Below are 27,557 nucleotides of genomic sequence, written 5' to 3'. Positions count from 1 at the left end.
TTGCATAGGGCTGGACATCTGGCGGAGTTGAGGGACCTGCAGATACAAGAGACATGGGTACAAAAAGGGATAGTGAACATAGGCCAGCTATATGAGGGGGAAAATCTGAGAACTTTCCAGTCCCTTAAAAATGAGTTTGCACTCCCGAACAATTTTTTTTTTAGATTCCTGCAGGTCAGGCATGCTCTGGAAACTCAATTCCGCAATGAGAGCCCTGGTCTGCGGGAATCTCCTGCTAAAAAATTGGTAAAACGATCTCCTCTCAGACATGGGGTCTCCTTTTTTTACAAATCCCTTCTGCAAGTGCATAGTGGCGACCTGGCTCAATTAAGGGACAAATGGGAAAGTGAGCTGGGGGAAATAGAAGATGTAGAGTGGATGGAGGCAATGAGTAACATCTGTAAAGCCACAAATCAAATTAGGTTCCAGCAAGTTCAATTGTACATACTCCACAGGGTTTATATAACACCAGAACGTATGAACAAATTTCGGGGGGCAAATAACAATAAGTGTCCAAAATGTTTGACCACCAGGGGCTCATTCTGGCATCTCATCTGGGAGTGTCCCATGGTGGCAACATTTTGGAGGGACGTGATAGCAGTTCTGTCTGCGGTTGGGTTCCCCAGCTCTATTTGTACTCCTCGGGTATGCATTTTAGCCATAGTTGGGAATTTACCATCGGGTAGGGCCGATAAATTACTACTGTTACAATTATGTACCCTGGCCAAGATCTGCATCGCAAGAAGGTGGATGGCTAAGGAAAGCCCTAGCTTTGAAGCATGGCTGGCGTTGGTCCACGCAACAAGGGATCATGAAAAACATGTTCATAGGGCTAAAGGCTCGATTCAGAAATTCCATAATATCTGGGATAGTTGGTCATCCTACGAGGAGGCCACCCGTTGAGCGCTAGGAGGAGGGTCAACGTACAGGTGCTGTCAGGAGAGAAGAACAGGAATAATCTAGGGGAGAAGAGAGGTAGATAACAGTAAAAAGGTACTCAAAGAAATATACAGTGAGAGTTGATTCCCTAACGCCTAACGTGGGAGGGTGGGGGGGGAGGGGGGGGAGGATACTAAGTACTTGAGCAAGTAGGTGCGGTAACTTATGTGATATGTGTTATATGTATATATGTATGGGTGGTTCGGTGTCCATCCCCAAGCGCCCATATAGCAGTAATCGTGGGGAACAAAATATGCTATAGAAACAGCGCCACAGACTTGGTTAATTATTATTATTTTTTTTTTTTTCTCTTTTTCTTAGCTTTTTTCTCTCTCTTTGTTTTTTCTTTTTTTTTTCTCTTTTCTTACACAGCATATACAGCATATCTATAGGCTGTACTATATATACGGTAATTATGTTGCACAAATATATTAAAATTATGAATTAAGATGTTTGCACGCTAAGAAAGGATAAACACTAAAAGTAAGCAAAATAAAATTAACGATTTATTATAAGACACGTTCACTGGGGTTATGGATGAGGAGCGCAAGGGCCTTGGACGCCGTTCCACATAATGTGATATGTGGGTGGTTGGGTGTCCACCCCCAAGCGCCCATATAGTAACAACCGTGGGGAATATAATATGTTATAGAAATAGTGTCACAGACTGGGCTAATTTTTCTCTTCCTCTTTTCCTTTTCCTTTTTACTATCTGCACAAGCGCACTTTAGTTCCGAAGGTACTAATATATGTAATACTATTATACAGTACACACAGCACCTATAGGCTGTATTATATAGAATTATGTTGCACAAATACTTTAAATTACATAAAAATTTGGATTAAGATATATGCACGCTAAGAAAGGATAAATACTAAAAAGTAAGCAAAATAAAATCAATGATTTAATATAAGACAAGTCTACTGGGGTTAGGGACGAGGAGCGCATGGGTTTCGGACACCGATCCACATAAAATGATATAAACAACGTGTTTAACGATGGTAGGACACTCATAGAAGGCCTGTCTGCGTACAGGGGAATGAATATACATGTATCGTCAAATTTGCTACCCTACTGTTCTAAACTTAGTAAATTTTTAAATGTTAACTTTTGTACTTAAAGAAAAATGGAAAAATAAAGATTGAATTAAAAAAAAGAATATATTCAAGTTTTAATTCTAGACTTTTGGTTAATGTTCATTATTATCACAATATACAGTATCAGCAGCAATACATCTCAGATACACTGCTCCATGTCTATGTGAAATGCAATGTTCCCTATGTGCACAGATTCAACTGCCGGAAGCAAAGTGTCACTGGAAATTGTATAACTGTGATAGATGTAGCTGCAATCTTCCATTGTAAGCGTATGTGCACACAAGCATCTGAGGTTTGTCATGGAAACGCGTACAGAGAAATTAAAAAAACTAAATATGTTTGTTACTGCTCTTCCTTTTGCTATTTATTTTATGTTTTTAATGCATGTGGATCATCATAGCAGCTTTTCTATTTTTATTTTATTTTATTTTTAAGTATTTTTTTATTTTATTTGTTTTTTTAAGCTTTTTTATTTTTAAAAATAATTATCTTTCAGGCTGATCCCTTAATGGGAAAAAATGTAAATCAATTTAAAATCTATTTCCATGACTTGGTGTAAAATCTAGATGGCCACATTATGAATTAATCATCCTCTACGTATCTAGTGTGCCTTCCTCAAGGGCTAGAAAAAGGCATCTTGGCACCCTAAGCCAAATTTCAACCAATTACCATGCCCAGCAGTCCCTATAGCCTCCTGCAAACTAAGGTTTCACCTTTAACAGCCACGTTTGTGAGGGCGAATTAGGTACGCCCTCATTCCAGTGCTGCCAGGTCTTACGAGGGACAAGGCTGCTGCAGGAGGCTAAGCACCACAAGGAGAGGGTCTGGAAAGGACTGACCATACTCACAACCCCCTATGGAGAGTACAGCCCCACAAATGCAAAAATGCACAAGTTCTTTCCAGGAATATTAGTTCCTAGAGACAGTAGGTGTAACAATACGCAAGCTGTAACCAAGGGCCTTATTCTGGTTGGTGCGGATATGTCCGCGTGCGTTCGTTCCGCCGATGTTTTGTGTTTGTGCATGTGCAGAGGCATATCTGCGCATGTGCAAAAGGGACATACGTCCAAATTCCGCATTAATTGTTTACACTACGAACAGGGGGAGGAGAGGGGCGTGAAGGGCTGTTTTGGCTCATTACCATATGTGTACACCCCACGTTTCATGGGCGTTCCCATGAAAACGCTGGGCGTACGTATGGTAATGCGGCCTTGACGCACGTGTAGGGGGCGGACATATGACATTGCCGGATGTCAGCTGCCCGCCCAGATCCCTGCTTTTGCACGGAGAAATGCCCGAGTAGTCTGAGCACGCGGGTGCTGCCTGACCGCTCGGTTCTGCATTCGATGGTATGCGACCATCAAATGATGGGGGAGGTTCCCAGTGATTGAAGAGGTGTATACCTGAGAAATCCACCCGTGCTCCGTGCGGTCAGCGGCTTACCGCATTCGGACGCAGTGAGCGATCCGTACGAAAGGCGGGGTTGAAAGAGACCTTGGACTTATCGGAAATAGATGGATAGAGAGGAACTGCCAAGAATCTCCTGGAGCAGGCAGGGTTCACGCTTAACAAGGGTAGCAGGCAGGCAGACAAGATGCTGAAAACAGGCTGACAAGCTTGAGCAGAACTGGCAGGCAGAATGCTATAACGGGCGCCTCTGAGAAAGGTGAGCCTGGTTTTATTCAAAAAGCTTGCCCTCTTTCGGCATGGAATACATCAGCCGCAGCCCCTGTCTGTGTCCACCGCTGCCGAATGGAAGGCGGAAGTTCAGGCATTGCCTAGCAACGTCCACGATGCTTCCGCCGTGCTTGCCTGGCAGAAGCCAGAAGAAGATGGCCGCCACCGGACCGGAAACCGGGGATGGCCTGGCCGCCTCCTAACATGCTGATTATTACACTGCTAATGGCTTGTGAATAAACAGCTAAATAACATTGGGGTTTGTCTATAAATCACAAAGCAAGCTACAGCAGATTTCACCTCTGAATCAGGCCCTGAATGCCCAATTTGGGATGTGGTTTGCATACAATGGGCACAATTCAGACCTCTTCAGATGGGGCAGGGCAGCTGGCTGACATCACATGAAGTCAGCCCCCGCCCCCATTTCATCTATCTCCAGCGGAAATAAAAGTCAGTTCAGATTGACTTTTATAACCGAAGGGGAGAAAAAATAATTTGATGGTCAGCAACCATCGAATGATTTCTCTCCCCTTCGGCCGCATGCGAGGGGATGTTTTCTCCTACAGGGCATTCGGCGGGGCAGAGGGCGGTTCCAACCTGTTTGCTAGGCTGCGAGTATATGCAGCCTAGCAAACAGGTCTGAATCAGGCCCAATATTTGCAACTAATGCCACCCATACACTTGTGCGAGTGCATTCGACTCAATATGGGTTTGATTTCCCTTGAAGCTCACCTTTCGATAAATCACATTGAAGATGCTGTTTTTGGTGTACAATTGTGCATACAGTCATGCGATTTATCGAATGCCCTCGATTGTATCACAAACACACCAGATTATCGAACAGATCTGTGCACAGTGGGTGGAAGAAGAGTGGCCAGGAAGTGAGCAGAAATCTTCAGCCATCGAACGCTGCAGTTTGAAAAATTGAGGGCCAGATTCTCTAAGCTTCAAAAGTGATAAAATTGAGAGTGATAAACAGCCAGCCAATCAGCTCCTGCCTGACATTTTTCAAACACAGTCTGTGGTATGGCAGGCAGGAGCTGATTGGCTGGCTGTTTATCACTCTCAATTTTATCACTTTTGAAGCTTAGAGAATCTGGCCCTGAATGCGCACAAAACAGTATTCGACCGCACGTACAATTCGATAAATATTATGTGCAGAACATAAAACCATAAGACACGAGATTCGACCGGCGTGCCCGCGCATCGCGTCGAACGGTACACAAAATGTGCATTTGATTTATCGAACAGATGTGGTTGAAATGGAATGATTGCATGCATGCTATATCTCACAAGTGTATGGGCGGCATATCTGGACACAAATGCATACAAAACTATCAGAAAGCGTATCTCTTGTGGGTGCGACAACACTATGATGACAATCAGAAGCACTAGAACTAGATAGCCAATTCTAGGTGAATGCATATTGATCTAACTGATAAGATAAGATACAATAAATTGTGCGGCTACTGTATTGTAGATAATGACACTTATTCACATTACCAGGTTTGTTCAACATGTTGTGTTGTGTATTATGTTGTGGAACTGGCAGCTGTTGTGGAACTGACAGTGATGCTATTAGGGAATGCTAAAACTGAGCAGGGCATTCTGGGATGTTCAGTTCCACAACAGCTGGAGGGCCACATATTGAGCACCGCTGACTTAAATACCGGAGGAAAGGAGATGTTTGAATGTGATATCATTTGTGTTTATTTATATTTTCTATGTAACATGTGACTTTAGCCTTTTGGTACTTGTTTCCTAGCACGGCCACAAATCTTGGCCATCGGGGGTAATTTGAGTGGCCTGCGACGCGACCGACGCGATGCCCCCGATTTTTCCATTGAAATGCATTGAAAACAGTGAAAAATCGGGTCGGTCGCGTCGTGTGCACCTAAAAATGCTTAAATGGTCCAGACGCGATGCCCCCGATTTCCCCATAGGGAACAATGTTAAATGCCTCAATTTACCCGCGATGACCACGATTTCCCATAGGAAACAATGTTAAAAGGATCAATTTACCCAAATCAGCATAAGGAAGAATGGTAAATGGGCCAGAAACCCCCAAAAAACCCACAGAGCAGTGGAATGTCCCCCCAAAAGTAGTTGACGCCACCCCGCCATCAACGTGAACCCGAAGCGTGGCGAGCGCAGCGAGCCCGCGAGGGGCGGCGGTACGCGTCCTCCGACCTTTTCATGCCCTACTATCCACGTCGGCGTGGAGTTGAGAATAGAATAGTGGCGTGGCGAGCGCAGCGAGCCCCGCGTGGGGACGCGGATACCTTCACAGGTAAACGCGTCCCAGGTGTCCGCTTCCCAGGTGTCCGCGTCGCCATGGACACCTGGGAAGCCCGCGAGGGGACGCTTTGGGCTCGGTGGCTCGCTGCGCTCGCCACACTATTTTATTCTCAACTCCACGCCGACGTGAATAGTAGGGCATGAAAAGGTCGGAGGACGCGTACCGCTGCCCCTCGCGGGCTCGCTGCGCTCGCCACGCTTCGGGTTCACGTTGATCGCGGGGTGGCGTATAGTACTTTTGGGGGGACATTTTTATGTTCAGGGGTGTTTTTGGCCCATTTACCATTGTTCCCTATGATAATTTGGGTAAATTGATCCATTTCACATTGTTTCCTATGGGAAATCGGGGTCATCGCGGGTAAATTGAGCCATTTAACATTGTTCTCTATGGGGAAATCGCGGGCATCGCGTCTGGCCCATCGCACCCGATTTTTTAGCGGCCGCGATGGCCCCAATTTTACCCCCGATGACCGCGATTATGATCGTTGTGGCCGTGCTAGGAAACAAGTACCAGCCTTTTTATAAAATGTCATTACACTATTTTCTAATGCATTCGTTATTGTTGTTATATTGGCAAGAGTGCCGAACACGGTTATAAGTCAGAAGCATTAGGTCGACATGGGCAAGGTCGAAGTGTCAAAAGGTTAACATGGGTTATTCACTTTTTTTGTCTCAAATGTGGACACAGTCGACGTGGACACCGTATTGGTGCAACATGCCCCTTTGCGTGGCTCTCAGTTCTCGCCATGCAAAGGATGCTCCCTCCACACCCTTGTTGATGTTAGGGCATGAAATACCACCTGTCGGCACATGTAGGCTAAAAAAACCTGTGAAAAACCCATGTCGACTGTTTGAATGTGGACCTTGCCCATGTCATCCTAATGCTTGTGTCGACCTTAAGACCTTGTCGACTTGACCCAATGCATGTTGACCTTAGGTGTGTTGAACTGATGATGTATACCCCTCTGCTGGTGCAACTGTGGCAATGTGGGCTCCCTCTATCATATTTTTGAGGCATGCCCGGCTCTTTCCACATTGTGGTTAGAAGTTCTTGTTTTCATAGGGCCAGATGTATTAAGCTTCAAAAAGTGATCAACTGGAGAGTGATAAACAACCAGCCAATCAGCTCCTAAATGTCATGTTACAGGCTGGGTTTGAAAGATGACAGGTAGGAGCTGATTGGCATATAGTCACTAGGTTGACAAGAGGAAGGTCAACATGCATTGGGTCAACCACCAAAGGTTAACATGCATGAAGGTCAATATGGGGTTAGGAATTGTCGATCTTCACATGTCCGTCTTAAGGGCCCCTTAAGGCCCCCATACACTATACGATTTAAGCACGATTTCACCCAATTCGGATGAATCGGGCCATGAAATTGGCCCAAATCGCATGTTTTGACATCCCCTCCAATCCGATGCGCGGTCCCGTGCGCATCAGATCGGAGTCGGGCAGTCGGACCGGCTGCACATACGATTTCCTAAATCTTATGTGCAGCCTCCGGGCGGAGGACGCCAGAGCCAGGCAGGGGGAGAGCTGGGCAGAGTTAGCGGCGGCAGATGCTGGGGAGCTGCAGGGGGGGCGAGCCGGGCACGGTAAGCTGTCAAATAGGCAGCGGGCAGGGGGGGCGGGGTGCTGGAGAGCTGGGCTGGGGACACAGAGGAAGCGTGCGGGGGGGGGGGGGGGCGCCGGTGAACTGACGAGGGAGCTGGGCAGGAGGATCGGGGACGGGGACTCACTCTGCAAGGAAAAAAAAAACATTACAAATGAATGGGCAGCCAGTGATTGGCTGAGAAAGCTCTCAGCCAATCAGAAATTGGCTGAGAGAGCTCTCAGCCAATCACTGGCTTCCCATTCATTTGTATTGTTTTTTTTCCCCCTGGCTTGCAGTCGAGTGAGTCACCAATCCACCTGTCCAGCTCCCTCGTCGGTTCACCGGCGTCCACCCCCGCTCGCTGCCTCTGTGTCCCCAGCCCGGGTCTCCAGCGCCCCCCAGCCCGCTGCCTATTTGACAGCGTACCATGCCCGGCTCCCCCCTGCAGCTCCCCAGTGTCCCTGGCCCGCTGATTCTGACCAGCTCTCCCCCTGCAGCTCCCATGGCGATTTATCATATGCAAAACTTGGCACATAAAGTGCCTAATCATGTGTGAAACCTCCCGGGGAGCTGCTGGGGAAATCAGGTCCGACTTGTCCCTAGGACAAGTCAGGCTAATGTATGGGGGCCCTTACACTTGTGAGATTTTGTCAGATTTCACCCAATTCAGGTGGATTGGGTCAATTTATCTGACAAAATCTGATGTGCCTGTCTGACAAAATCTTATGTGCCTGATGTGTAGGACACAATCCACAATCCTGTGCCATTGGGTATAACCAAGAGATTGCAAGAGATTGATCCTCCTGCACATAGGATAAATCTCGAGTCAATCAGGTCCAGCTTGTTGGACAATAAGTTGGACAAGTGTACGGGGGCCTTTAATCTCAAATAGAACAAATGTCCAATATCATTGTGACTATGAGAAAGCAGGTGTGCCGTATTCTTCTTCATCTTCCAACTCTCTGTTCCGTTGGTTTCCCTGGACAAATGATTGGACTTCTAGACCACAGGTTCTCAGTGGTAGATTTATCATCATGCCCCTAACGCAAACGCAATGGGGCCCCTACACACCTATTCACGGGAACCAATCAAATAGAATCCTTATATTCCCCTTCTGTGGTCCTGCGCCATCTCTCCAACTGATTCATTCAGTACATGACTGTCAGCACTCTGATTGATGGATAGCTTCAGCCATCCTTCAGCCATCTACCAATCAAAATGCTGATAGCCATTCACTGGCTGCAGGCTGGGTGGCAAGCATAGAATGCTGCCACACCGCTCCTATTATGTGAATACCTCCCGCCCCTGCCCAGGAGCCACTAGAATTTTGTGGCCCTAGGCAGCTGTGACTATACATAAAGATGGCCCTGCCCATAACCTAGTGGTAATAGATCTCAGTGGCAGATCCTCCTGCCCTCATCTCCAGTGCTAAAAATGCCAGGGCTGTAGTCGAGAAATATGAATCACTTTAGTTATTAAAATGATTACTAGTTATTTAGTTATTGAAGTCAATTAATTGAAATTTTGTTAATTATTGGGCCCCAAAATAACAGTTGCTGTGGGTGAGAATACGTATTTTTAGCGGATGTTTTGCACATCGCTCACAACAACGTTGGCGCTCAAAGGGTTAAATACATCCCTATTGTGGCAGGGAAACCATCTTTATACATGAAATTAATGTGGAAGATCCAGCCCAGGATTTAGAGCAGCAGCAAGGAAACTGATGTGATGGAGGTTGGGCTGATTAGCAGCACCTGTAGCTTCCTAATAAAAGTGTTTCCAGGGCAGGAGGTTACTGCTTTTGACAGTGGAATAGCTACCCAAGTGATAGGCCAGGGTGTGGTCTATGGTAGGGACCACTGTCTGGGGCATTCTAAAGAGTTTGAACTATGCTGTGATTACCTGTATGCATACCTCCCAACTGTCACGATTTTAGAGGGACAGTCCCGATTTTCGGGTCCTGTCCCGCTGTCCCACCCGCGGCAGGCATTGTCCCGCTGCGGGGGGTGGCAGTTGGGAGACCCCCCAATCTAGTAGAATAGACGCTGTGCGCATGCGCACAGCGTCTATTCTCGTATGAAAATGAGGTCGCGGCTAATTAGCATAAGCTGCGCCCTCATTTGCATACGCCCCACCCCCTTTTCGCAGCGCGAGTGTCCCTATTTCTTCGCGTCAAAAGTTGGGAGGTATGTGTATGCTGCTTGCTGGATATGCTGTGTACCTGGTAGGCTGTGACATGCTTCAAACTTCATCTTGATCCAGTGTATGTGATTCCTTGTCACAATATATTGTGCAGAATGGATTTCCTCCGTTACAGACAGGGAAGCAGCGACCTGGAAAAAGACCAGAGGCACCAAGAGTGGTAGTTGTTGGGGAGGGTTGCCTTTTTATTGTTTACCCAGGCCTAGGCCTGTTGGTGTGTCCTGGGTCCCACTGTCTTTCCCATCTGCAGACTTTTTCCCCAGCCAGGCACACTGCTGGGTAAATCCCTGAAATATAGGACACAATACATGAAAATGACATTTCACATAACCACTAACATTTTATTATATTTACTTTGCTACAAGATTGCAGTATATTGTGGGATAATTGAAAATTGATATATTTGTCACGTATCGTTTTCCAGCGTGTATAAACCTTGAACATAAATGGAAGTTGATAATTGTCTTGTATTTTATACCTGAAATTGTAATGCCCATCATCACTGGATAAAATATTTAATACATCTTTACAGTTAATCAGGACGATAAATAGGCTGACATTGATTAATTCACATGGACTCTACAGGTTTGAGTAATTTGCATCAGAGCTCTTTGTCTGGGGACAGAAATGTAACACGAGTCACATTCATATGTAACATGAGTCACATGTCAAAATTGATTTTAAGTGTAGTTTGGTTAACATTCAATTTTCTTTTTGTGTCAAACCTATGTTTAGGGTCTTATTAGTGTATAGTCTAACAATCATATTGTAAAAATATTTTTTTTATGCTTCTAAGCATTAAAACATAATATTATGACTACATATATTATTGTCATATATTTTACAATGTTGTATTTAATCACCACTCCGCAGTCCACTGGTTCTGCCACCAGTGCCCCCATACAAGGCCACACATATATGATAAAGTTTTTATATTTTCTAAAGGAGGGGGTTGGCCACACCTCCCTGAGTTGACCAAACCCTATCCCGATACATTAGCAGTTGGCTTCCCTTCCAAACTAAGCATGTAGAAAATGCCATAAAAAGGGGTATAGTAAAAGGGTATGCAGAATATACAATTATTTAATCAAACTGCAAACCCCATGTATGTGAAATAAACCTTCACAGGTATACAAGGTGGCAAAGTGGATCGCCCCTAAAACTGGAAATGGAACTGGACAAGGGATCCGCCCTTTTTTGTCCACAAAACAGAGTCTTACAAAGTTATTTGCTTAAAATCCTCTGATTTATTTAAGACTTACTAAAGAAAAAGTGTCTCCTCTAGGAAAAGTTAAAGTCAACGTGAAACACAAGGAGAAATACATAAATCATCTTTATATCCAAAACTGACTATTCCAGCTCTTCTAGGAGTTTAAAGAGTTTTCAGATCCTGGTTGCAGGCTTGCACTGGTATACGGTTGTTAGGTTGACACAGTAAAGGTCGACATATGTTGGGTTGACCACTGACGGTCGACATGGGTTAGGTCAACACCTGAAATTGGTTGACATACTTAAGGTCGACATGTTTGAAAGGCCGACACAATCATTAAGTTGGCAGTGTCTGGGTCGACAGCCAAAAGGTCGACATGGGTTTTCCACTTTTGTTTGAGCCGATATGTGCAGACAGGGTGTGGAGGGAGAATAGAATAGTGTGCCGAGCTGTGTTCATGTCGACCATGTCAACATTTGGGACAAAAAAAGGTGAAAAACCAACCTATTGACTGTCAACCTAGACATTGTCAACCTAATGCTTGAGTCGACCTTCCAACCATTTCGAAATTAAGCATGTCAACCTGTTTCAAGTGTTGGTGTAACCCATGTTGACCTTCAGCTGGTCAACCCAATGAAAAGAGTGGTTTCCCAAAGGTAAAACGGGCGTCCACAGAGGTGCTTTATCAAGCTGCTCACACAATTCCCAAAAAGAGGGGAGATAATTATACTACGGGGTGGAGCTCTTAATTCATTTCTAACTTGGATCAATTGGGTATAATAACAGTATATTTATTTCTAAAAACATATCACAAAAAGAATAATAAAAATATGACTAGAAATTGTCGATAATAAAAAATACAAAGGTGCATTAGAATTTTAAAATTTTAGAATCGAAATTGAACACAAATGGGGATACTTATGTAAGGTCCTGTATGGTTCCTATTGGGCTCTGAAGAAGTGGTCTCCATAATAAGTAGTGGGTGATGAATGATGGAAGACAGCAGGGGAGTGATTATACCTTGTTTGGTGTTTTTAGCTGCTGGGGGATGTTAGGCTCCTATGCTTGTGAAGCTACCTCACGATGTTGCGGAAGGTTGATCCAAGAGTTGGTAGGTGGTAGTGTCCCCAAATTCGGTACTTGTGTATTATCACGGCTCCCACTAAGCTATTTGCTTAGTGGGCTATTCTGCGTAGGGAAATCGCATGGGCCATTGTAAGTGCGATGCGATGCAATTTTCCTATGTAATGTATTCAGTACTCTTTTATTTTTATTGTATAGGGTGTACAATGCCATTAGGTATAAAATAATGACATACAATGAGGTTTTAGGCACCCCCCCACTATCCACGCCACCCGAAGCATGGCGAGCGGCGGCGCAACGGGTCCTATGACCTTTTTATACCCCTACGTCGCCGTGGAGTTGATGTTATATAGCGTGGCGAGGGGACGCGGAATACATGTAAAGTGATGTGTACGCCGGGATAAAGTGGTCTCACAGTGTTTTTGGAGACTGCTATTCTATTTAAACCAACTTGTTCATTCCATTCAAGCAGGCAGAGTGAGGGAAAATAACAGTGTTCCGAGTGCAGCGAGATAGGCATCAAAATACCTAAAAAACTCATGTTGACCTTTTCCCATGTCGACCTTTTGACCAGTGGCGTAACTACTGTAAGGCAGCCCCAGCAGCCGCTTGGGGGAGCAAGCAGCAGCAGGGTCTGTGTGGGCGCCGGCACCCACTCGACACACTGACATGCTGCTGCCAGCCACTGCCCACTGACTGAGCACTGGAGGCGAGTCAGCCGCAGCACGGGTGGGGCCATGGCAGAGATCAAACTAATAGAAAGCCAAAGCTTTGATAACTGTCTATTAGGGTAGAGCTGGGAAAGAGCCTATGATACTGTATAAAAGGCTTTAAAACAGAGTTTATTATGATAAATAAGGATTTGTTCTTTTCAGATATAAAATGTGTTTCTTGGAAGCAAAGAGAGAATCTGTGTCAATTCTAGGAAGGAATAAGTTAATTGGAGATTTATGTCATAATCGGTTATTTTCAGGAGATTTCCACGTAGTTCTGGCCTGAGCCACAAGCCCCATAAACTTCCGTGTGTGTGTGTGTGTGTGTGTGTGTTTGTGTGTGTGTGTAATAGTCACACTAGAAGAAAGTGTAGACCTTAATAAAGTGGACAGTCAAATGACTGACCCCATATGGCCGACATGAGGTAGGTTAACTGGGTCAAAAGAACAACAGGGACATTAGGTCGACATGGACACGATAAACAGGAATAAAAATGACAGGTACAAAATCTCAACACATGAAACAGTCGAAATGGTCAACTTTTTAAATTTTATATGTCATTATGGGGCAGATGTATTAAGCCTTAACAAGTGATAAATGCCAGGGTGATAAAGAGAGATAAACGTCCAGCCAATCACCTGCTAACTGCCATGTTACAGGCTGTGTTTTAAAAAAGTCAGTAAGGAGCTGATTGGCTGGACGTTTATCTCTCCTTGGGCCAGATTCTCTAAGCTTCAAAAGTGATAAAATAAAGTGTGATAAACAGCCAGCCAATCAGCTCCTGCCTGACATTTTTCAAACACAGTCTGTGACATGGCAGGTAGGATCTGATTGGCTGGCTGTTTATCACTCTCCAGTTTATCACTTTTGAAGCTTAGAGAATCTGGCCCCTTATCACCCTTTCATTTATCTCTTGTTAAGGCTTAACACATCTGCCCCAATGTTTTTTAAACCGTATGTGACCCCACTAGTGTTCCACTCCGTTTACTTGCTGTGCGCAGGACAACATGCCATGCTCCACTCCAGGGGTGAAATGTAATAGGGGGCGATTTTGTAGACATGTGAGATTTTTGGGATAAAACGGCCGAAAATCCCACGTTTTCCGAAAATCGCACATGTAATAGCGTGCGATTTGCAGTAAAAAATTGCACTTTTTGCCGCACACATTACGCAATGGTGATGAGAATCCGAAAGTGAGAGATTTGGTAAGATATCTCCAGGGATTTTTTAAAGCGGCAATCATTTACACTGCAAAACCAGGTGGAGTTTGCAGTGTCAATGATCGCCGCTTTAAAAAAAAACTGGAAATTTCTTACCAAATCTCTCACTTTCTGATTCTCTCATCCTATTACATTTCACCCCATATTCAGTTTGGTGCAGCTTTATAGAAATGACAGTCGGTAAGGGGTGAACAAAAATAACATGGCAATTTCTTTTCTTTTTTTAATAAGAGATGGATCTGTTAACGGGGTTTACAAGCCATCTGTGATTAGTAGTGCAGCTAGAAAAGAGGTACTACACAAAAATAGGATCTTTCGGCTTCTTCTGTATAGTAAAAGTTTATCCTCTTAAGTGCATAGATTCAGCGGCTGTAAATACAACGCACTATATATATATATATACAGTCACATACTGGAGTAGGCACACATATGTAAACGTATCTGAAGACGCTTGATAGTGACAAAAGCCAGTTTCCTTTTAATGCACAACAGAGTGAGCCCGCTGAGGAGAGCAACCACAAATATGATAAGTATTTAAGTTATTCAACAACTCCAGACTGGTCAACAAGTTGGACGAACGCAGCAGTGCCTTCACTGAGACTGCTTTTCCAAGTTCTAAACACTAGCAGCAGCTGTTTTTTCCACATTTCACTCCTTTTTTTTTTTTTCTGCACAGGGATTTTAGTGCGACTTTGAAGAATTCATAAAACAGTTCTGTAACTACGGGCAACAGCACAAGCAAAATCATTCTGAAGGTGCGTTAGACTTTCTCGCTCTGCCGCAGGGTATAAGTCTGTATTGTGGAAAGGACCAGTGCCAAACTGAGATGCTTGCAAGAGCAAAAACCTTGTAAGCACAGGATAATAAATGAGACCGAACAGTGAGTGTCTGCAGCTTGCCAGTTCCTGCAAGCTCAGAATGGACTGAGGCTTGTAGCGACTGAAAGGAGATTGTGAGACCACTTTATTCACTGCGGCGGGTGTTGTGAAAGTCATTCGTTTGCCTGTATCTGTGGGATTGCGCAAAGACGCCAATTGTGCAGCAGTTTAATTAATATCAGCTGTATTTTGTGAGTGTTTGCCAAATTCATCGACCTTCTTTCTGACGGAAACAAAGGGGATCCTTTGTTCGAGGGAGCTTTGTGCAAAAGTCATAGCAGCACAATGTCTTCACGCTTGTTTGACTCCTGGGTGCACTGCTGCTCTGTATAGAGATAGATGATGCATTGATGTGTCACTCCGAGCTACACAGAGAAAACAATATGGCAGCTTCTGCTTCTTTACGCACAAATGGTTTACTCTAATGAGAAATGGGCCTGTTTCACGTTGACTTGCTCAGCAGTGTAAATTTGCTGCCTACCAAGCATCCAATGCCGCTTGATGGGCGATCATATGCCCGCCCCTACCGCAATGCGAACATCCCTGCTGTATCGCGAATGGATGTTTACCATAAACATTCGCACGAGAGCATAGGAGGGCAAAGTAATTTGATGGTCTCCGACCATCGAATGATTTCCCCCCCTACTTGCAAATATAAGTCAGCCTTGACTGACCTATTTTTGTAGAGTGCGGCTCGGAGAATGGTGCACCGGCAGGCACCGGCCCGCCCGAGCACCCATATGAATGCCCAGCATTTTCATGGGGACGCCCATAAAATGCTGGACGTTCCCATGTGCCATTTCCCTGACCGCCTCCATACCCTCCGACATCTTATGATTAAAAATCAGTACAAGCAGGGGTGTGGCCACGGGTAGAGGGGTGTGGTCTTCAGTAAAGGGGGTGTGGTCATAGTTGGCTGGATCCAGCAGCAGAGCAGCTCGTACAGAGAAGGCAGCTGCGTGTTTCTGCTTCCCCCTACACGCACTGCTCTGCTCCCCGCCTGCCAAGCCAGGTCTCTATCCACTTGCTGAGCCGCACTGCTCTCTGCCTGCCCGGCCGCGCTGCTGTCAGGTGGAGCCGCGGCCAGAGAGCTGGAAACCCGGTACAAAACGGAAAATTGGTATTAGCCGGTACAGACCATGAAAAAATGGTACTGTGCCAGCTAAAACGGTACAGTTGGAGGGTCTGTGCCTCCATCCTGCCCCCCCTCCCTCCCCCTGTGCAAACTCCTTGGAGACTGTGCAAGTCGCCGAAGGCATCCGTACAGGGGCCCTTCACATGCGTATATTAGCATATATGCATACATAGAGCCAAATCATTGGTCCAGTCCACGATGCTGGGGATCGATCAGATCTGAATCAGGTCTGTATAATGAATATACTGTATACCATCTATATCTGTTAAAGGTTAGTTGAAAGGTGCCCTCTAGTTGTAGTATTTTAGTGTAAAGTCTGACCATAGTGCATAAATGTATCAGTGGCACTGAACCTTTAAGGACATTAATAAAGAGGAGCTGCCTACTCTGCTAGATCCTGTGGGAGAGTCCAGGTAAACATTCTCATCTCCTGCTGCCCTGCATCATAAATAAAATCTCCTGGATTATTTACTGCAGCCTAAGTACCACCAAGGAATTTGTAAGAGCAGCTCTTTGTAGCAGTCATTCTGACTGCTATCTGGGCACAGCAGTCCCCAATGTCATCCTCCTCTTAAGGTACATATGTAATACGTGTGTGCAGAAGCAGTACAAAGTACAAATATTGGGGGACATTTACCAAAATGGATTCGTATTTTAAAAGTGAAAAAAGTCGTATTCGTAGTCGTATTGGCGTGAATTTCTGGCGTATTCGTGAAATCGTAATTTAACAAGTAAAAAAATCGTACTATAGTGGAAATTATCTTGGCGTGAACTTGTCATATTGAGGTCGTATTCGTATATCAAAATACGACTACGCATGTGTACGAAAAGTCTACACCATCGATAGAATACGAATGATTTTTGCATGGGCTAGGCGTATTTTCATCATGTACTAAAAATTCGTATTCGTGAAGTTGTAAAATAGGATTCGTAAACAACTCAGAATCGTAAAAAAATTCGTGAAATAAAATACACCCTCCTTGACAAGGTCTATTTTAAAGTGTATTTCACCGGCTTCAAATGAACACATGTGTTATCATTTTAAAAACACATCACAGACCTTAGAAATCACACATGTGTGCCTTATAAAAGCCAAACATCCACCTACAAACACTTCCTGACTTCTAGCATGGCAGACTATGGGGCGCATTTATCAATATAGTGCGATGCCGGCGCAGTGGCATCGCCGGACATCGCATTGCGGTGTTCAAGTACACCGCCGGGATGTATCATTAAAAGGGCGCAGGGACAGGGCTCCGATAGGAGCCTGTCCCTGCGAAGCCCTAACCCGGAAGCCGGGGGGTCTGCGCATGCGCGGTTATGCGCTGACCCCCGCCGACCCCTGTGACCGCACTGCTCCGTTCGTAGTGCGATCACGTAGCCATAGGCTACAATGGGCTATCGCCATATCAGAATGGCGATAGCCCAGGGATGCGAAGCCGGGCTGCCCGATGTTAATACATCGGGCAGCTTCGCATCCCCCATAGAAACCTATGGGGGATGCGGCCGGCGGCGGTGCAGGGGGGGATCGCAGCAGGGATCGGAGATCCCTGCTGCGGTCCCCCTTTGATACATTTAGGAGATACTTAATATTTGCGGCTAAATCCCGAAAACGGGTGTTTTCGGGGATTTAGCCGCAAATATGGTTTAATAAATGGGCCCCTTTATGCTATATCAGGGTGCTTCAGTGTGGGCTTTGAGACAGCTGATGTCTTGGCTGTGCCAAGGAAGAAGACGCCGGCGTCATGAAACTGAGCATGACCAGCAGGTCCACTCAGAAATCACTTTTCACAATCTCACCAAAAATCACCAAACAACTCTCCACTGCACCTCTCTCCTACACACTCCAAACTACACCCACAACAAGTTTTGGCACCTCCACGACTTATATATGGGTGTGAGAGCCCTCCCCAGTGTATAAGAGATACACCAATCACGCTTGTAGTTTCATTTTCGTAGTGAACCATGTGGTTGAATATACGAAAATTCGTATTTTATTTCACGACAAATTCGTGAAATAACGGGCTTTTCAGACAAAAATCTCTACGACATTCGTATTTCACCTACGAATCTACGACACTACGAAAACATGCGTAAACAAACATACGAATGCCTACACCATCGGAAAATACGAATTTTAAAAATACGACTTTGTAGTAACTTACACTCCGGAATACGACTTTTTCAAGATCACTATCATTCGTACACATTCGTATTTCCTACGAATACAAATACGAATACGAATTTTTAGGGAATCCATTTTGGTAAATGTCCCCCATAATAACCTACTATACAATATATTGGGGGAAATTTACTAATATGAATTCGTAAAAAATAGGTGTATTCGTAGGCAGAAATACACCTATTTTTTACACATTTTTATTTTCGGGATTTACTATCCCGAAAATACAGCAATTCGTAATCCTAAAAATGGCACATTCGTATTTGTATTTACAAATACGAATGTCTACACCATCGATAGGATACGACAGCAATCACCATTCAAAAGAATGGTGGTTCCTGATTTACTAAGCAGCCGTATTGATAATACGGCTGCTAATTGGCGTGAAACAGCCAAGAAAATACGGCAGGAAAATACACCTTGATTTTCCTGTCGTATTTGCTTTAAGCCTGCACGGATCAGTCAGATCTGTGCAGGCTTTAGTGTAAATAAAAAAATAAAATAAAAAAAAAACAGCGTGGGGTCCCCCCCACAGCTGTAACCAGCACCAGGCTGAAGGAGCCGGGGCCGGTAATTAAAAATCAGGGAACACGACAAATAGGGGTTCCCCGATTTTTAACAACCAGCCCCAGGATCCAGGTCTGGGGCTGGTTCCCAAAATACAGGGGACAAAATGACTAGGGGTCCCCCGTATTTTAAGATCCCCAGGCCAAACCAGCCAGCAGGGTAATGCCACAGCCGGGGGGGGAGACTTTTTATACAAGTCCCCCCGGCCAAAGCATTAACCCTACAGACCAGTCATCCTGGCCAGGGGCCCTGGGGGAGTGGGGACCCCCCCAATAAAGGGGTCCCCCCCTCCAGGACTTACCTGACCAGGCTGAAGCCTGGTGCTGTCCCCGGTGGCCCTGTGCGGTGGCCACCGGGCTGATTGAAGTGTAAAAAAATAGATGAAAAAACTATTGTTTTAAACTGTGGAACTATGAGTCCCAGCAAGCCTCCCCCGCAAGCTGGGACTTGGAGAACCACAAGTCCCAGCCTGCGGGGCATTAAAGGGCCCACTGGCACTTGTAGTTGCACAGTAAAAAAAAATGGGTACTCTAATGGGCACTAAAAATCGGGTGCGACGCGATGGCCGCGATTTCCCATAGGGACCAATGTTAAAAATGAGATTGGACCCGATTTTAGTGTTCAATGCCTCAATGCCCGCGATTTTTACATAGGAAACAATGTTAAATGGGCCACAGAGCCCTAATAGTCACCGTGAACTCTGAAATGGCCCCCACAATTGTTAACGCCACCCCACGATCAACGTGAACCCGAAGCGTGGCGAGCGCAGCGAGCCCGCGAGGGGCGGCGGTACGCGTCCTCCGACCTTTTCATGCCCTACTATCCACGTCGGCGTGGAGTTGAGAATAGAATAGTGTGGCGAGCGCAGCGAGCCACCGTGGCCCGAAGCGGGGCGAGCGCACGCGGATACCTTCACAGTTATACGCGTCCCCTCGCGGGCTTCACAGGTGTCCGTGGCGAAAAGCGGACACCTGTGAAGCCCGCGAGGGGACGCGCTTACCTGTGAAGGTATCCGCGTCCCCTCGCGGGGCTCGCTACGCTCGCCACGCTTCGGGCTCGGTGGCTCGCTGCGCTCGCCACACTATTCTATTCTCAACTCCACGCCGACGTGGATAGTAGGGCATGAAAAGGTCACGCTTCGGGTTCACGTTGATCGTGGGGTGGCGTTAACAATTGTGGGGGCCATTTCAGAGTTCACGGTGACTATTAGGGCTCTGTGGCCCATTTAACATTGATTCCTATGGCCAAATCGTGGCCATTGAGGCATTTAACATTAAAATCGCGGTCAATCACCGTTTTTAACATTGATCCCTATGGGAAAATCGCGGTCATCGCGGGCACCCGTTTTTAATGTACCCGCGATTTACCCGCGATGGCCGCGATTTTTTACCCCCGACGCCCGCGATTCCAATCGCGGGCACCCTTCTAGGTAAAGAGTACCAAAAAATGTTAAATAAATACACACTGACACATTAGAAAAATAAAACTTTAATACATACATTACATGCATACTGATACTTACTTACTGATCCCGTAGGTAGATCCGGTGCCTTGTCCTCTGTCCCGGATTTCATGTCGGCATTCTTCACCATGTCGATATCCATGTCAGCGGCGTCGTCCGGTCCGGGGTCCGAAGAAATCCATGGTGGACCTGTGGAAGGCAATCCTACTCACCCAGGTCCTCCATGGAAGTTCTTCAGTCTTGATCCAACGTAGTTCAGGGCTTCTTCCATCTTCTTTAAGCTGCCGGCGACTCCGGCATCTCCCCGCTGCGGACTGAGAGACGCAGAGATCCTTCATCCTCCCCTCCCCTGGGGCTGGTTGTTAAAAATCGGGGAACCCCTATTTGTCGGGTTCCCTGATTTTTAATTACCGGCCCTGGCTCTTTCAGCCTGGTGCTGGTTACAGCTGTGGGGGGGACCCCACGCTGTTTTTTATTTATTTATTTATTTTTCTAATTTTTTTTACACCTTGCAGTCTGCACGGATCTGACTGATCCGTGCAGACTGCCTACACTAATTCGTATATCCGGCCAGCTAATACGAATTACTACGACATCGGAACACTAGGTTTTTCATATTAGTAAATTTCCCCCATTGTGTGTCATGATCAAGCACACTATGGTGAATTTGTTTACAGTGGTGAATAATTCCCAGCAGCCTTGGAAGCTGCACAGAAAGTCTGTAGCATGTCACATGACCTGTGTCAGAAGGAGGGTGAGCAGTTGGACAGGGCAGTTGGTGTGGAGAGGTCCAGGCAGAAAGAGTATGGCAGACAAAGGGAACATGGAGGACACTTATACTTACTGGGAGTATGCGGAGACGGCTCATCAGTTGCTGGGATTCCCTCTCAAGTTATTGCTGTCACCTGTTGGACTGTAAATGATAAAAGGAGAGGTGTGGTGAGTCCAGCCCCAACATACATTCATACCAGCGCAGAAAATGGGTGTTCTCATATTTACCTACACAGCTGTATACAGTTTAATGACATTTTACCTCAGAAAAGGGACATTTTACCTCATAGAACTAAAGTCCGTTATATTTATACACAGCCACAGACAGAAAAGAGACACTTACCTCAGAAAGGCTGTAATACGCTCTTCTGTCACCCAAATGTATATATTGAAAGATGTACTATCCCAGGAAGGTTAAAAGACGCTAACACCCTAATGCAGGGGTAACACAGAGACTGCGTTGACCTCAGATGATAACTGTACAACAGGCAGAAATTTATTTGGTTCCTCATCAGAACGAGAGAAGAAGTCATTTTCCCTGACTAATATTATTTGATGGAGAAATTGGGCCTTATTCTGGTCGGTGCGGCCAGATCCGATTATGCGGCCAGGACCGTGCGTGCGAAACCCCGCCTTCCATACGGATCGCCAACTCCGTCCGTACGCGGTAAGAAGCTGGCCGATCGGACCGCACTTGTATTTTACACGAAATACGCCTCCTCCATCTAAGGGAACCTCCCCCATCATTCGATGGTCACAGACCATCGAATGCAGGACCGAGTGCTCCACCAGCTCCCGCAACCTCAGACCACACGGACATTTTTCCGTGCAAAAGCAGGGATCTGGGCGGGCAGCTGACATCCGGCGATGTCATATGTCCTTCCCCTACACGTGCGTCACGGCCGCATTACCATACGTACGCCCAGCGTTTGCATGGGAACGCCCATGAAACTCGGGGCGTATGCATATGGTAATGAGCACAAATAGCCCTTCACGCCCCTCTCCACCCCCTGTTCGGAGTGTTCACATATCTTGCGGGATTTGGCTGTACGCCCCGCTCGCACATGCGCAGAGACGCCTCTGCACATGCACAGACACAAAACATCGGCGGCCCGAACGCACGCGGATATATCCGCACCAACCAGAATAAGGGCCATAGTGACTGTAATAAGCAATAAGGTGTAAAGACTTTATACAGTTGGCTTCATACTACAGTGACTTACACACTAGGCAAAGGATATGAAGAAAAGTGCAGAGAGGATATATACAGTGTTGTTACAGTGTTGTTACAGTGTTGTTACATTGTGATTAACCCAGCAATTATTACCTGATTCACTTTCACTTGTGGATTACAAATAAGCCCATTGCCAGGATATTCAGTGCGGGACTCCATTCTACAAAACAAAAATAGCCGCTTTGGTTATAGTGACTACCTAATAAATAGAGAAATAGAGAAACTAAGTAACAGTTTACAGCTGCAGCAGGTATATTATTGCACAATAATAAAGTAGTATTTAACATATAATAGTGATAATATTGTCATTTTGATGTCATGTGAAAATGGTAACAGTATATCTATGTTGAATATCTATATATAAATTGTCTTATAGGCCCTTATTCCGATCTAAGCGGTAACGGCCGCTTGCGATGTTTTCGCTCTGCGCATGTGCAGAGGGCACTCTGCGCATGTGCAGGCGAAATCGCCGCACAATTTTTTTTACCGCCGCAAAGGGGGTGGATAGGGGCGTGAGGGGCTACTTAGCCTCATTTCCCTATGCATACGCCCCGCGTTTCATGGGCGTTCCCATGCAAACGCGGGGCGTACGCATGGTAATGAGGCTGTGACGCATGTGTTGGGGGCGGGCATCTGACATCGCCGGATGTCAGCTGCCCGCCCCCATACATGCTTTCACACGGACAAGTGTCCGTGAGGTCTATGGGTGCGGGAGCTGGTGGAGCGTGCGGCCCTGCCTTCGATGGTCGGCGACCATCGAATGCAGGGGGCTGCTCCAAGATGGTGGAGGCATATCCCCCGCCATTTTCATGCGGACCGCCACATGTCCGCGTACGGACGGCCGTGGCGATCCGTATGGAAGGCGGGGATTCGCCTGCACGGTCGGAGCCGCATATGCGGCTCCGGCCGCACCAAGCAGAATAAGGGCCTTAGTTCTGTGTTTTGTGTCCGTAGTAATTGTAACTATCTTTGTTACTGTATTAGTGTAATGTTTATTGCATATACCTGTTAATGTTTTAACTTGTAAAATAAAATACCTGATATATAAAATAAAGAAACATTGCCATGGACATTCCTACAGTTAATACACTTACCTGCTAGAGGAAAGGAAAAGGGAATTCATTAATATACTTTCCGGTATATTACACATTCACACTGGACATTTTTGCCCAGCGTGTGTGCCCATTGATGATGGTGAAAATAGCTGGGTTGGAAATTGCTCAGTGCAAGCGATTTTTCGCAGGGGTGGACGGCTTTCCATAGCAGGATGTCCACTCATCTAGTAATACCAGCAGATTAGCGGTGCGGCTGGCGATGATGCAGGAGAGTGCAGATAGCAGGAGGTCTTCGCTATCATGCATGCATACCGTGGGCTATACGCATGCGTAGTGTATTGATAATCGGCCACTGTGCAAATTAGCACAGTAGCGATCAGGTCTGTATCGAACCGTTGGTTTATGAAAACATCTGTATAAATATATAGATAGATCGATCGACCGATCGATAGATAGGTTAGGGCTAGCCTGAGGAAAATTTAGGGTTAGAGATAGGGATTAGGGTTGGTGCCTCAGAAATCTGACCTGGAAGTAATGGCCACATGACCACCAGGACTCAGAAGCCGCGCTGGATCTGCTGGGAGTAGGTAAGAAACCACTAGACATCCAGGGACAGTATTCTAACAGTTGATCATGTACACATGAATACACAGTCACTGCTGACATGCTGCATGTTGACAGTTCCGCCATGCTGAAATTCTCATGTCGACCTGATGTCTGTGTACATGATCACTGTGATGCCACACCCCTCCCCACCAGTGCAGAGTTCTAATGATAGACAAAGGTTTATACATACAGTCACTACAGTAAATGTTCTAGCATGTGGCAGTGGAGTGACTGAGACAACAAACGAGAACTGTACTCTGTTGTGCTGAGCGTTTAGTACATTTTGTTATTAAAAACTGGAAATCATGCAGTTGCAATAAAGAGTTTCTTGTATTTGTCAAAATACAAAAAATTTTACATCTGAAATTCCTAAAGACATAAGGCGGGATGTACTAAGAGGAAAATGCGGTAAACCCCCCATTTTACCACATTTTCCTATGTATTAAAACCCCGCCGCCACGATACCGCATAGTAGGGCATCGGCACCTTTAGGTGCTGGTGAACAAGATAGCAATACAAGCTGCTTGTATTGCTATCTTGTTCACCAGCACCTTGATAAAAAAATCCTGCGGGCTTTGAAACGTCGGCACCCCAATTGCCTGCTGTCCTGTTTTTCTTTCTGAGTGCCGCTGCCCAGCCAATATATATATATATATATATATATATATATATATATATATATATATATATATATAGATAGATAGATAGATAGACGGGTTTCCTGTCTCTGTGCACCGCACGCCGGACCTGATGGCGGGACTACACGCTACAATGAGCAGTAGATCCATGTGAGTATGTAAATTTGGTATTGAAGGTCCGCCAATTATAAGTCTATGTGCCTTGATCAATGTACTTTGATTTTCTGATTTTCTGTGGGTGTTGCCAGTAATGGGTATATTGGGTGGCCCACTGATAGGGATCTGTTTGTCTGTCTTTGGTGTGGTCATGATTAAGGCCACGTTTTGTGGCTGAAACGTCGACCTGACTAACCTGTACTAATGTGTACCCTGCTGATGGAATAAAAACAGCAGTGACAAATGCAAATTGACAAAGCCCTGGTGAGTGCTATCTTTCTTTATATATATATATATATATATATATATATATATATATATATATATATATATAGTACTTGTGCGGTCCCCGGCACTCCTAATACCCCCACCTTGGGGGTTTCCTGCCACGTTGCCTTCCCGGGAAGATAGCACCTTCTTGCAGATATGGACAAAGTAACGGGCGGCACTCGGAGACTTTCAGAATACGTGAAACAGTGAAGCTTTTAATCCACGAGCTCCGAAACGTAGATTAAAAGCTTCACTGTTTCACGTATTCTGAAAGTCTCCGAGTGCCGCCCGTTACTTTGTCTATATATATATATATATATATATTATAAAACTTGGGCCGCATAGGCCCGAGTGCATCTAAGAGCCTGTGAACTTGTGATTGTAAATAAAGCTATTGAAAGATAGGGTAGAGGCCAAAAGGAAATCACAATATATATATATATGTTTTTTGTTGTTTATATTTGGATCCTTGTGATGGACTACATTATACCCCCTATTATGGACAAAATGGACATTATATGTAATAGATCTGGATTGCGGAATGTCATGTCGGACAGGCATCATTATCATGTCCAACAAAGGTGTTCCGATCGTAAATGGAAAGAACACTGACCATGTTTGATGAGTAATTTCCAATTAAGGGATGTATAAATGGAGGTCCATTGAAGTGATGTTTCTGGAGCAGAACATTTCTGGGACTGGACGTTCCTACTGTGGATAAACATCTAAGTCAAGTGAAACTTTGTCTTTGACAGTGTCAGCCTGGGGCATGTAGGGCTCACTGAGGGTATGCAGTGGTAGGGGCCCATATTTAGGGGCGTGGCCAACCACCACAGAAGCTTGGATAACCATTGGAGAGTACATTCAGTAAATACTGGTAGCGCATGCAATGTACCCAATTAATAACAGTAATGCACTGTAGAAAATACACCATAGTCCTGTGCAGTATAAGGTAATCTATGTATAATATACAATGTTTACTTTAATAAGTGCACACCTGGACAGTAGGTGGCAGTTAATAGCAATATGTGTAAAATGTAAGAGTTACTATTGTTTTTTACCCATGCATTTACAGGTCCCAGAAAGCATCCCATGCATGCTGGTACTTGAAGAACTACAAATACCAGCTAGCAGAGCATTAAATGTCCTGCTGGTACCTATAGTTCCACCAGTAAAACAAATATTACAATAAAGACAGAACACACACATAGGGGCAGATTTATTAAGCTTGGAGACGAGATAAACTGGAGATAAAGCGGAGAAAAGGTAAAAGGAGATAAAGCACCAGCCAATCAACTCCCAACTGTCTTTTTCAAACACAGCTGATTGGCTGGTGCTTTATCTCATTCCTTTTCTCAGCTTTATCTCCAGTTTATCTCTTCTCCAAGCTTAATAAATCTGCCCCATAGTGACAGTAAAACTTTCAAATAAAGCACACTTGAACACTCACATACATTCTTGCACACTCACTCACTCACTCACTCACTCACTCACTCACACACACACATACATACCTACATCCCTCATATCCCTTCGGTCCTCTTCTCCAGTAGAATCTATTGGATGAGTCAATTTGTTATTGTTTTTGTGCCTTTTATCTCTTTATCATTTATCTAATAATAGTGAGAAAAGTGAGAAATATATAAAGGACATTTTTTAAATCCCCTACACAAATACACACCATTAGTATAGTGCTAGATCGGTAATAATAATGTAGACTGCACACTTTCTCTACTGAGCAAACCATTTAGAGCAATTGGGTTTATCAGTTATACATAGAAATCTGGAACATTTAGTACATTTCATTGGATCAAACCATTGGAAGAATCAACTTGTGCATAATTTAGACATCTCAGTGTCAGTCCTAAAGATAGTAAATTAATATACTCAACTATAATTATATAGACACAAAGGTAAGTTTTGCTAATGCCTACTGCTGGCATAAATGAAAGCATGAGAAGTATCTCAAGGCAAACTGATTTGCACTCACTTAGGGCTAATCAGTAAAGCACAGCTTACTTGGATTAACACATACAAAGTCATTTCTACAGTGTCAAGCTTCACTAGAAATCATACAACCATACACTTGTCCGATTTGGGCTGATTTTGCGAGGAATCTGGCCGTGAAATCATCTCAAATCGGAGGTGGCGAGCGGACGCGGAATACATGTAAAGTAATACGCATCCCCTCGCGGGGCTCGCTGTGCAAGCCATGCTTCGGGCTCGCCACACTATATAAAATCAACTCCACGCCGACATGGATAGTGGGGGTATGAAGACGTCGGAGGACGCGTTCCGCCGCCGCTCGCCACGCTTCGGGGTGGAGTGGATAGTGGTGGGGGGGGGGGGGTGCATAAAACATCATTGTATGTCATTGTATAGCTAATGTAATGGCATTGCACACCCTATAAAATCGCATGCGGGAGGTGTGATGCGATGCGATCCCCAGGGGCACACAGAGCAGTGAATAAATTACATTAAAAGATCGCATTGCATCGCACGGCAATAAAATGGCCCATGCAATGCGATTTCCCTACATTTGCGTACGTAGAAAATCTTGGCGCCGTT

The 27,557-nt window shown here is 45.3% G+C and overlaps 1 protein-coding gene across 1 annotated transcript in view; it reads right to left on the bottom strand.

Annotated features, from left to right (window-relative positions):
* SERTAD2 (SERTA domain containing 2) overlaps window positions 1-27,557 on the bottom strand; it is a 138,552-nt gene that overhangs the window by 100,225 nt on the left and 10,770 nt on the right. The window contains exons 2-5 of the mRNA XM_083175763.1: window positions 26,504-26,545; window positions 22,358-22,424; window positions 21,104-21,172; window positions 9,828-10,095 (exon numbers count right to left, since the gene is read on the bottom strand). The gene's annotated coding sequence lies outside the window, so the exon portion shown is untranslated. The remainder of the gene's footprint in view (window positions 1-9,827; window positions 10,096-21,103; window positions 21,173-22,357; window positions 22,425-26,503; window positions 26,546-27,557) is intronic.

This window comes from Crinia signifera, chromosome 3 (genome assembly GCF_055691185.1).
Source record: "Crinia signifera chromosome 3, ASM5569118v1, whole genome shotgun sequence".
NCBI lineage: Eukaryota > Metazoa > Chordata > Amphibia > Anura > Myobatrachidae > Crinia > Crinia signifera.
This window is presented reverse-complemented; position numbering and strand designations above follow the sequence as displayed.